The sequence below is a fragment of the Hippocampus guttulatus genome, chromosome 22 (assembly GCF_054856545.1).
Source record: "Hippocampus guttulatus isolate MCC_2025c chromosome 22, RoL_Hgut_1.0, whole genome shotgun sequence".
Lineage (NCBI taxonomy): Eukaryota > Metazoa > Chordata > Actinopteri > Syngnathiformes > Syngnathidae > Hippocampus > Hippocampus guttulatus.
Genome location: NC_141282.1, coordinates 605,098 through 617,760, shown reverse-complemented (window position 1 = coordinate 617,760; position 12,663 = coordinate 605,098).

Sequence of the window (12,663 nt, the reverse complement as noted above, 5' to 3'; positions counted from 1 at the left end):
ACAAAAGCTGCTGAACCTAATGATGAGAGATTAAAAAAAGAACTAGTAAATATGATAGGATCAAGCAAAAGACAACATTAGCATACACTGTAAGAACACCACAGGAGTCAGAACGCACAAGAAATTTGAAATTCTAGACAAAAATGATGCCTTGAAGAAAAATAAAAGATCCAGAATATTTTAGAGAATAAAAAATAATTTTCACTGATAAAATACCTCATAATCATGAATGAATACAATGAAGTTTTTATTGAAATTCCAGAGTCAAGGATTAACTATGAAAAAGATAAATACATACAGTAGTCCATCTTTTTTTGGTCTGTGACTGGCCAGCAACCACTTCAGGGTGTCCGAATGTGCTGCCCCAACACAGCTGGGATAAGATCCAGCATGCCTGCGGCCCTTCTGAGGGTAAAATGGATCGTAATTTGAATGGATGGATTATGTTTTTCCGTTCACAGACCTCGCAGCTCAAATGGCAATCAAAAATTCAATTCTGACCATATTTGAGACATGTTATAATTGGTTTGGTTTGGTTTGTTTTTTTCATTCATTCATTCATTCATTTTCCGAACCGCTTAATCCTCACTAGGGTCGCGGGGGGTGCTGGAGCCTATCCCAGCCGTCTTCGGGCAGTAGGCGGGGGGCACCCTGAACCGGTTGCCAGCCAATCGCAGGGCACACAGAGACGAACAACCATGCGCACTCACACTCACACCTAGGGACAATTTAGCATGTTCAATCAGCCTGCCATGCATGTTTTTGGTTTATTGAACATAAAACATATACAGTAATAATTTGACAGAAAGTAAGGTAGATAAAATAGTAAAAAGAAAGAAATCAGTATTCATTCAACACAGTTATTATGTTCAAGGGAGTAGGAAGAAGTAAAAAACGTATCTAGTCCTACCCCGTTATGTGTTTATACCTAATAAATCATTTTTATATCAATCAGAAAAGAAAAGAAGTAAGAAGAAAGAAGTCTCCATTAAGGCTCATACTTTACCCTTAACCGTGATATTTTTACAATTTTTGGTTTGTATCGGGATTACATACCGTATTTTCACGACTATAAGGCGCCATTAAAAGTCTAAAATTTTCTCCAAAATGGACAGGACGCCTTATGATGCGGAGCGTCTTGTCTATGCGCTGAGTTCCAAAACCTGACTGACAGCCGACACGCTGTTTATATAGAGAAAAGGCGGAAGTGACTGTGGACAGGCATGCGGCAAAGAAGTCGGCCAATCAGTGAAGGGTGGGCGTGTATATATATATATATATATATATATATATATACACATATGGAGTAGTGATGGGAATTCCGGCTCCTTTTAGAGAGCCGGCTCTTTTGGCTCGGCTCCCTAAAAGGAGCTGGCTCTTTCGGCTCCCAAATGGCTCCTCAGTTTTTTTGTTGCTTAAATTAATTTACTACCAAAAATAACGTAATATTATGCGTAAAATGAATTACTAATGCAAAATATAGACAGTATATCAAATATTTATTATTTATATGGCTTTATGTATATTCTTCTGAACATACTCAACATGGAGTACAACATGGAGTGCTACAAAAATAAAAACAAAGTACAAAGACCCATATCAAAACAAGGTCAACAAAAAGTTCCAATCTCTGAATGTGTATATTTATAAGCTTTTAACTATTTACAGTAAAACAACATAAGTAAGCTTTGAATACCACACAACAAATTATAAGTTAAAATTTGTAAAACAAAAAGAAGAAAGCAGCACCCAGGTAAAAGTTTTAACTTGTCTTTCGCGAAGATTGGCATGAAGAAAAACCAAGTGCGTCAGCTTTGAGGGGTTGATCCTGTTTATCCTCTCTGTTAATATTTGCCCTGTTTTGGAGAAGATTCTCTCTGAGGGGACAGATGTTGCGACAACACACAGCCAACCAAAATGGCTGAAAATCACTAGCAATCATTTTACCCAGTTCCTCGTCAATTGTGTTCTGCTTTGCTGGTTTTATAGCTTTTTGCATAAAGTGGCTCATAGAGCTCTGGGTTGTACATCTAGGCAGTTGTGACATTGCAGCAGCAGCAACAGTTGCAGACACACTAGCACCTTCATTAATAGCTGGTTCCCTTGCTTGGCTTTTCTCGTAAAATTGTACTGATGTGGACTTTTCTGATGTGCCTGTGCAGGTTATTTGTGAAGCCTGGTCGATGGGATATTTTAACCTTGCACAGTCTACACGCTGCCTTTGAATTATCAATTAAATTGATATGAGTCCAAATTTCACTGCGTTTCCTATCCATTTTCTCACCTTTCCGCTTTCCACCGTGTTGTTTTTTTTTTGCTAACTAACTCTCTCGTCTCCTCGTTTGTCTTGTTTGCGTGCTGCTCAGTGTGCTGCTGTGTGTGTGTGTCTCTTCTCTAACCCCTCCCCCTTCTCTAAACTGCAGCGTGTGTGTGTGTGTATAAAACCCTCCCCTTCCTCTTCTACCACGGATCTTGACCAATCACGTGCGGCTTTAACCGAAGGGGGGGGGGGGGGGAAACAGGAGAAAAAAAAAGTCGGCTCCTATTCGGACCGGCTCCCAATGAGGAGCCGGCTCCCATCGTTCACCTCTAAGAGCCGGCTCATTCGCGAACGACACATCACTAATATGGAGAGCGAGGCAGATGTGAGTGAGGACAGGCATGCGGGGAAGAAGTCCGCCAATGAGTGAAGGGTGGGCGTGTAAGTGGACGCTAAAGGGACGCCCCAAGCAGGTACCAACACCTGTATAGAGTGTGGCTATGTGCATTGTTGCAAAACAACTTCGGTTTTGGTTTCTAAGAACCCCCGAAAATAAATTCTACAAAGAGACACGCCTACGAAGCTCAGTTCAAACTTCAAGCCATCGGTTATGCTTTTGGCATGCGTGCCCATCTCACAGCAGCGGTGAAAAACCAAGTCAAGCAAATGAACTCTGAGCTTGCCGTTATTCCCGGAGGCTTGACTAAAGAACTCCAACCGCTGGACATCGGCATCAACCGGGCGTTCAAAGTAAAGTTGCGAGCGGCATGGGAACAATGAATGATCGATGGCAAACACAACTTTACAAAGAGTGAGAGGCAGCGCCGGGCGAGTTACGCCACAATTTGCGAATGGATTGTGGCTGCTTGGACGAACGTGTCTGCTTGCACTGTTGTTCGAGTTTTTGGCAAAGCCGGCATCATTTCTGTGGAGCCACATGGCAATGAGAGTGACTGACAACGAGAGGGAACACGGCGTTTTTGATGGATTACCGGTACTTGCACAATTGTTCACTTCTGATACAGAGGATGAGGACTTTGATGGATTTCTGGGTGATGATTGATCGAAAAACGTGAGTACATTGTACAATGGCTAAAATAAAATACAACGGAACTCAGTTTTCCGTTGCCTTTTTAAAAACGTGTTTTTAGCTTGTATCTGTATGTCTTGGCATGCTACCGTATGCTACAAGCTAACGTGTTTTTAGCGTGCGCGCATGCATGCCGTATGTTTAAGCTGGCGTATGTTTTACCACTTTAAAATTGCGCCCAATAATACAGTGCGTTATGTCTATGTGTAAAATACAGAAATAGCACCCATTAATGAGACTGCGCCCAACCATACGGTGCGTCGAATGGTCGTGAAAATCCGGTATATTGCTAAAGAATACAAGTGAGTTTTGAGGCGGGTTTTAAAGATGGTCAGCGAGGAGACTTGCCGAATGTTCAGTGGGAGGTCGTTCCAGAGAGAGGGACCAGCAACAGAAAAGGCTCGATCCCCTCTGAGCCTCAGTTTAGTTCTTGGTACTTCTGATAATGTCTGGTCCACAGCGGTGATCAACGGGACAGTTACTTGCAACTAGTAAGAAAACTGTATGACACGCAGGCAAACATTGTCATAAACCAAAGAATGCATCCAACAAAACAATCCAGAATAGACACATTTTTCCCCAAGACAGAAAAAAAAACATTAAAATACTGTACGTATTGTACTGTTGTGATTTTTTTGGATACAGCTGTATTGCAGTTTTTGTGATACAAACAGTTTTTGGACAGTATACAGTATTTTTGCATTTTATTGATTGGGTTGTTACACGTGCATTTTGTCAACATACATGCAGGTTCATAAAGGACATATATCAGGCTCATTTCCCAAATGAGGAATTTGGGAAATGAGCCTGTAAATGTAAAAGGAAATTCAGAAATGATAAAAAATGTGTGAGTAATCACGATTAATTTTTTAGTTCATTTGAGTTAATTATGACAGTTGCATTTTTAATTAGATTAAATATTCTAATCGTTTGAAAGCTCTAATATATATATATATATGGCTGGATACCTCAGTTGGTAAGGCATCGGTTTGGCGTACGGGAGACGGTGGTTCGAATCCCGCTTGGGGCAAAAAATTAGCACATAACACCATCCAGTGTGGTCCTTGGGCAAGATCCTTTACGCTAATGCCTACCTCATACAATGATGAGAGACAATAAAATGAATGGCATGCCAGACGTCGCCCGGCCAAACAAGGTCTGTGTGCTGGGGAACCAGAGCACCTTGATGAAAAATGGGCTACTGGAACAAAGCGGAGATGGGTGAGATGCGATAACAGGGCTCTGTTGGAATGCTACTACTCAAGCAACCCTAGTCAGAGGGGTTACGTGCAGAAAATGTGGGCTAAATGGTTACTTCGGAACCCACAGTCACGGTTGACCACGAAACAACTAGTAGCTCAGTGTTCCAACATCCACTAACAGCAACTGCTGTCACAACTTGAGATTGATGAGGGACAACGCAGGTTCCATGGTGAAGGGCCCCAGGCTGCCAGATCAGAGGAGGAGGTCATACCGGGTTACCATGGAAAAGACGGTTGGAGGCTAAGATCAAGGCGGCTCGGAAAGATGTGAGTCAATTGACAGAGGCCCAGAGAGGTGTGATGAAAAGGCCGATACCCGAGAGGTCCTTCCAGATGACCATACCTGAAGCACTCGAAACTGCCAAACAAAGGCTCCAAGCCTTGTCCAGCTGCCTAAAGCGGTACACGAAAGAGAATGAGGCCAGACGAATAAACAGGCTGTTTGCAACACAACCTGCGAAAGTGTACGCTCAGTGGCAGGGTCCTAAAGACAGAGCTGACCCACCAAGACTGCAAACTGAAAGGTACTGGAAAGGCATATGGGAGAAGGAGCTTGCACATAACAGCAGTGCACAATGGCTTGTGACCCTGAGAGAGGAGCACAGCAACCTCCCTGAACAGAACCCAGTTACCATAACAGTGGCAGACATACAGGAAAGAGTCTCAGATATGAGGAACTGGACAGCACCAGGCCTGGACATGGTCCACACCTACTGGCTAAAGAAACTCACAGCACTCCATGAGCGCCTAGCAGCACAAATGAACCAGCTGCTGAGGGATGGGACTCACCCAGGATGGCTAACCAAAGGGCGAACGATCCTGATCATGAAGGATCGATCCCTCAAAAGGTGCAGTCCCATCCAACTATCGGCCAATAACCTGTCTCTCCACAACATGGAAGCTCATGTCAGGCATCATTGCGGCTAAGATAAGTGTTCAGTGGATCAATACATGAGCAAAGCACAGAAGGGCATTGGTAGAGATACCAGAGGAGCCAAACATCAGCTCCTGGTTGACAGAGCAGTCGCACAAGACTGCAGGTCCCGACATACCAACCAGTGCACAGCCTGGATTGATTACAAGAAAGCCTATGACTCGATGCCACATACATGGATCACTGAATGCTCGGAGTTGTATCAGGTGAACAGGACCCTAAGAGCCTTTGTTGCAAATTCGATGAGGATGTGGAAAACCACACTTGAACCCAATGGCAAGCCACTGACCCAAGTGTCCATCAAATGTGGCATATACCAAGGCGATGCACTCTCCCCATTGCTGTTCCGCATAGGACTGAACCCCCTAAGCCAAGTAATCACCAGACAGGCTATGGATACTGCCTCAGAAATGGAGCTACGATCAGTCACCTCCTCTACATGGATGACATAAAGCTGTATGCTAAGAGCAAAAGGGACATAGACTCCCTGATCCACACAACCAGGATCTACAGCAGCGACATCGGGATGTCATTCGAAATTGAGAAATGCAGTCGGATGGTGACTAAGAGAGGAAAGGTAGTCCGCACTGAAGGGGTCTCACTCCCTGAAGGAACAATAGCAGACATTGAGGACAGCTACAAGTACCTCGGTATACCACAAGCCAACGGCAACCTCGAACTGGCAACAAGGAAAGCGGCTACGGCCAAATACCTCCAGCGAGTGAGGCAAGTCCTAAGAAGCCTGCTCAATGGCAGGAATAAGACCCGGGCAATAAACAGCTATGCCCTGCCAGTGATCAGATACCCTGCAGGAATAATAAGGTGGCCAAAGGAAGACATTCAGACCACGGACGTTAAGACCTGAAAGCTCCTAACCATGCATGGAGGGTTCCATCCCAAATCCAGCACCCTGAGACTGTACGCAAGCCGAAAGGAAGGAGGCCGGGGACTAGTGAGTGTGAGAGCCACTGTCCGGGATGAAACATCCAAGCTCCATGAATACATCAAGGAGAAGGCTCCAACGGATGACGTACTCAGAGAATGTCTCAGACAATGGGGAACAGAGGATGAGGCGCTGGAAGAGAGACCATCATGGGAGGACAAGCCCCGGCACGGGATGTACCACCGGACCATAACTGAAGTGGCTGATCTCAAGAAGTCCTATCAGTGGCTAGAGAGGGCTGGCCTGAAGGACAGCACAGAGGCACTCATCCTGGCTGCTCAGGAGCAGGCCCTGAGCACCAGAGCCATTGAGGCCCAGATATACCACACCAGACAAGACCCAAGGTGTAGGTTGTGCAAAGAGGCACCTGAGACGATCCAACACATAACTGCAGAGTGTAAGATGCTGGCTGGGAAAGCCTACATGGAACGCCATAACCAGTTTGCTGGCATAGTCTACCGAAACATCTGTGCGGAGTATGGACTGGAAACCCCAAGGTCAAAATGGGAAATACCTCCGAAGGTGGTGGAGAATGACAGAGCGAAGATCCTGTGGGACTTACAGATCCAGATTGACAAGATGGTAATGGCGAACCAACCAGATATCATGATCATAGATCAAGGGCAGAGGAAAGCCGTTGTAGTGGATGTAGCGGTCCCAAGTGATGGAAACATCAGAAAGAAGGAACACGAGAAACTTGAGAAATACCAAGGCCTCAGAGAGGAGCTGGAGAGAGCCTGGAAGGTAAAGGTAACAGTCGTGCCTGTGGTGTTCGGAGCACTCGGGGCAGTGACCCCCAAACTAGATGAGTGGTTGCAACAGATCCCGGGAACAACATTGGACATCTCAGTCCAGAAATGTGCAGTGTTGGGAACAGCAAAGATACTGCGCAGAACCCTCAAGCTTCCTGGCCTCTGGTAGAGGACCCGAGCTGAATGAGGGACAGACACCACCCGAGGGGTGAGACGAGGATTTATATATATATATATATATATATATATATATATATATATATATATATATATACACATGTATATATATCAGAGATGTGTTCCTCGAGCCGGTCCTTGGCCTCGAGGACCGGCTCGAGGATCGGGGGTGGTCCTTGGTCCTCGGCCTTGGCCTCGGAGTCAAGTCCTTGGTCCTGGCCTCGGGAGTCAAGTCCTTGGCCTTGGCCTCGGATTGCCGGTCCTCGGACACAATGAGGGATTCGAGCCTCGAATCCCTTGTATAAGGACCGCAATAATTACGAAGGAATCTATTAAATTCCCTCCAAGGAAACCCATATTGATGGATTAACTCTGCCACTTTAAGAGGGGCGGGTCTGCCACTGACAGATAACAGTAGGCGCAACGGATAAAGCGCGGCATCGCAGTTAGTTTCAATCACGGTTTGTTGCGTTCGCAATCGGCAGTTTAAATAGCGTGTAAAGCCTTTCTGTAACAGTGGTGTCTTTTATTTAGTTATTTTTGCACAGTCGTCACGTTTGTCCAAGTCCTCAAGAGTGGACTTGCACAAAGTCCACTCTTACTGCAAAAATCAAGACAAGGGCACGGAAAATCCTCCTGGATCCCCCGCACCCTGCCCACCACCTTTTCCAGCAACTCCCCTCAGGCAGGCGCTACAGATTCATGCGCACCAAATCCAGCAGACACTTAAACAGCTTCTTCCCTCTAGCCATTAACTCCCTAAACAGTCACTGACGTAGTCACTCTTCTTGTACTGCAAATACTGCGACTGGTCACTCTAAAATGGTTCAATGATCTTCTGCACCAACTGTACAAACTGTCATCGTATTGTATTCTACCACTGTTCACTTTAGCTCTCTTGATACTTTGCACATTGTCTCACTTACATTACGAAATGTCCTTGCATACCTATTTGTCATGTCCTTGTTTACGATAATACTAATGCAGCGTGTTATACCGGAGACAAATTCCTTGTGTGTTGTACATACTTGGCCAATAAAGATGATTCAGATTCTGAGGTTCAGAACCACTGCAATAAAATCTGACATTTTGACCTTTTTGCCTGATTTCAAAAAAATGTTATTAAAAAACGAATTTTAGATACTGTATTCTGGAACCACACAAGGTCTTGGGGACACGAAACGCCAAAATCAATTTTGGTATCTCACAACATCAGTTTTTATCATCTCTAAACCAGAGAGGATAATAATAATGAAAGTAGTCTTATTAGATACCTGGGGTATCTCATTTTGCCATAGATCTGGTGGGGGTGCGAGATATCTAAAACTCAGTTTTTAATGATTTATTTTTTAAAATCAGGCTCAAACATTAAAATTGCTGATATCCGAGGCCTTTTATTTTGAAATGCGGCATCAGATCTGAATGAAAGTACTGTGGTTGGATACTTGGGATTGCCTCAGACTTGGTCTGGTTGTGGGATAACTAAAATTAGTTTTTTTTAATGACTGGAGTAGACTTAACAATGACTTTATTTTTTTATCTCAACTTTGGAACGCTTCTTGGTGCTATTCTGGCAGATCAGAATCAGAATCAGAATCATCTTTATTGGCCAAGTATGTAGAACACACAAGGAATTTGTCTCCGGTATAACACGCTGCATTAGTAAGATTTCATTCTCCCTGGGTGAACTCATCATTGGTTGACCGCTAAGAAATTATTCAGTTACATTTTAAACCCAAAAGAAAAACGTGCATGCATCAGTTGGAAGGCTTTTATTTTGAATGTGGCCAATGTCGCTCCCATGCCCCACATTACCGTAATGTAGAGTATTAACAATCGCAGTGGCGGCGAGTGGAGGCGCAGTCCGCAGAGGTGCTTCCGAACGTAATGGCACTCACCCCGGAGTTGCTGAGCAGTGGCGTGCGGTGAGGTTCATGGTTGGTGAGGCACTGACTCCTTTAGTGTCAGATTTACAAATATATAAACCAAAAACAGTAGCTTATTCAATTGGCTACTGGTTATTTCATATCCAAAATTTGACCCCGTGGGTTCTCCAGGGTTAAATATTCTATTGTATTTTTCTTAGACTAATCTATTTAGTTATAAGATTGCAATGAATTGGTCCTATTCCGACTGCATGTTTTCAGTCTTTTCAACGCAGAGAACGACCTTTCCGCAGACGCTGTTGTAGCTGGTACAATGAGCACCAGTTGGAGTAACTTTGTCGCCTCAGCTACAGTGTGTAGCAGATCATTCTGGGCCAAAAAGCTGAGAAGCTGTCCAGGAGATTCATTCCTCACCGTTTGTGAGCTGTGCAGTCCGATGCGATCAGCCTTTAGTCTGACAAAGTCAAAAAACTTTGCATATTTTGACAGGCTCTGCAGTTTGGTGTCATCAAAATGTTGTGACATCATTAAATTTTTTTAACACAGCTGTTTTTCTCCAACACTTCCAAGACATACGCAGATACAGCAGGGGCTCGCCTATCATCACTTACGTCATCAAATCCTAAAAATGCTTCCTTCACCACACAGTCCACTTCACTTTTGGCTACATAGCGCAAAATAACAGAGATCTGTGCTTTGTTTGTGATGTCCCTAGTCTCGTCCACCTCTGCAGCAACAAATGGGGCAGCATTGATCTCCCTCTTTAGATCATTTATTATCACATCACCGATTGCTTCAATTAGATCGTTCTGTATTCTATTGGACAAGCCAGAAAACACAGTGGATGAGTCCAAATGTCTAGATAACCTCTCATCTTTCTCAGCAAAAGCATGTAATAGTTCTACATAATTGCCACAATTAGAAGAGCTTGCCTTCTCGTCGTGACCACGAAATGCCAACTCCTGTTTCGCGAAAAAGCAGGTTGCATGAATGAGGTCTTTCAAAATCTCTCGGTTTTCCTTTACCTTGGCATTGTGGATGCTAACGTTGAGCCCGCGCTGTTCGTTCAGTGCCAAATCGATCCTTGCGCTTTTCATGTCACAATATCCCGTGTTAGTCCAGACATTGTCACAAGTTGAGAACAAAAAGCAGGGAAAACAGTAAAGACGGGTTTTCGAAGGACAACCACATCAGCGTTCTTTTCGGCTGTACCACTCCGTTTGAAAAGTTGTCCGGGCTGTCCCGTAGTTTGAAGCAAACCTTTTCGCTCCGGCGTTGGTCTAGCTGTGTTAATCACGTCCACTTTTGACTGAAAGTCCAGTTTTGAGAAGTTTTTAAGCTTTGATATATAATCCTCTTCTTCCATTTTGGCAGTCCGACGTAGCAAATCAAAAAAAGGATCGCACTTGACTCGCCTGGCGCCTCTGCGCAGAAGAACAGCGCAACGTACCGGTTGGCTCACGTGCGCCCTCTTAATTGCGGCAGAGAACTATCTGCCGCAACCTGTGCCTTTTCGCTGCGGTTTTATTTCCCATCAGCAAATCTAAATATGTCACACAAAAAAAAACCTTAACCTTTAATGGTTAAAAACATTAGCCAGACTGTGGAAAAACAGGTCAAATAAACGTATCTGCAACCATTATATTGGCGACATGCAGATGTACGGCAAGCAGCATGTATCAACCCAGTTTGTGATAATTGCGCATTCAGAGGTGCGGCTCTGCCTCACCTGCCTCCCCTGACCGCACGTCCCTGTTGCTGAGCTATTTACAAAATCGCCGTGTACCAGAAGACTTCCACATCCCAATGGATCCAGAACATATTTGTGTATTTAGTCATTGCCCGTGATCGTTTTTCACTCTTTCGTGTTAGCAAGCCTGCTTCAGCTATAGCTAACTCAAGTTAGCGGGGAACTCCAGAATAAAGTATAAAGTACTTTTAGCATGATCACGCAAGTAGTTTATCTGTTGTCGGCATCTTCGCCTAGGGCAGTCATTCTGTAATGTTTAGTCACCAAAATTGTGTCGCAAACAACTGGCTGGTCAATCAAACGGGAGTCCTCGATTGATGACAGGGTTGAACGACGTGAGCCACGATCTTATTGAAGTTTATTTTACACTTGGTACAAGAACAACCCTTTTGCGTGTCTTTTACATTCATGGCCAAAAGCCGTTTTTCTGTACACATGGACACTAAAATCCTGACAGGTTGTAAAGTGATCAGCACACTTCGATTTAAAATTTCGGGTTATGCAGTATTTCCAACGTTGGAAGGAAACTGTCCGAAATCGAGGACACCCTGTGCAGTGAGTTGTGTAACACGCATTTCAGGTTGGACCCGTCTTTGACGCCAAGAAAAAAATTGGACAAGCATGCATCACAAACATTGTTATTGAGGCACGGTACACCCATTCATCCATTTTCTGATCCGCTTATCCTCACAAGGGCCTTCTTTGGGTTGTTTGTTTATTGAACTAAGAAACAGATAACAGAAATTTGGGAGCAAGGCAAGGGAAGTTAAAAAAATAAAAACAAATAGTGATAATTGAACACAATATACATGGTCAAAGGAAGTAAGAGGAAAAAAACTAATCTAGTCCCACCCCTTGTTTTTTTGTGAGTTTTAATTTGATTTATTTTAAAATTGTCATTGATTGTTCATTTGGCATTTCGCAATCTGAAAGGAAAAAGTCAATGTACACTGGCACATTTCTATATCACTCTACTCTCAGACTCAATCAATATTCACTTACAATGCAGCATTTAATAATTTTACCAACTTTAATCTGATTTAAATCGTTTTTTTTAAACTTGACTTTTAAACCTGTTTTTGATCGCAGCAAGCGATTCACAATTCTCGATTCGAGGCGAGGAAGCTAAGAGCAGACTAAACTCGGCCGAGAAGTCCTAACGAGTACCGATACAACTGTAACTGGACATGAAGATTTCACACAAGGTGTTTTTATCTGGAAACACGGTACCACATGTCCTGTATTCGTGGATTTAATACAAATTCAGGGAAATGCAGTGATGCGGGTGGTTGGGAAAATCAAGTACGACTTGGACACTGATGCTAAAAAAATCTGGAGTTAGGAACCTATGGCTCGCCAGCCAGGTGCGGCTCTTTGGATGATATCATCTGGCTTGCAGATAAAACAAAATATTTTCACTTGTTTCATCCATCCATTTAACAAGTGGATGATACTGTTGAAACTACGTTGGCCATTGCTGGGTCAACAGGTAAATGCCCCCTTTTGAATCAGTCTGCCATGGTCATTCGCTCAAAGCTAACCTTCAACAAAGCAGTTGGTGAAAAGGAAAAAAAAGATGACGAGTATGGTCCACTTCAGAGCGAATGGA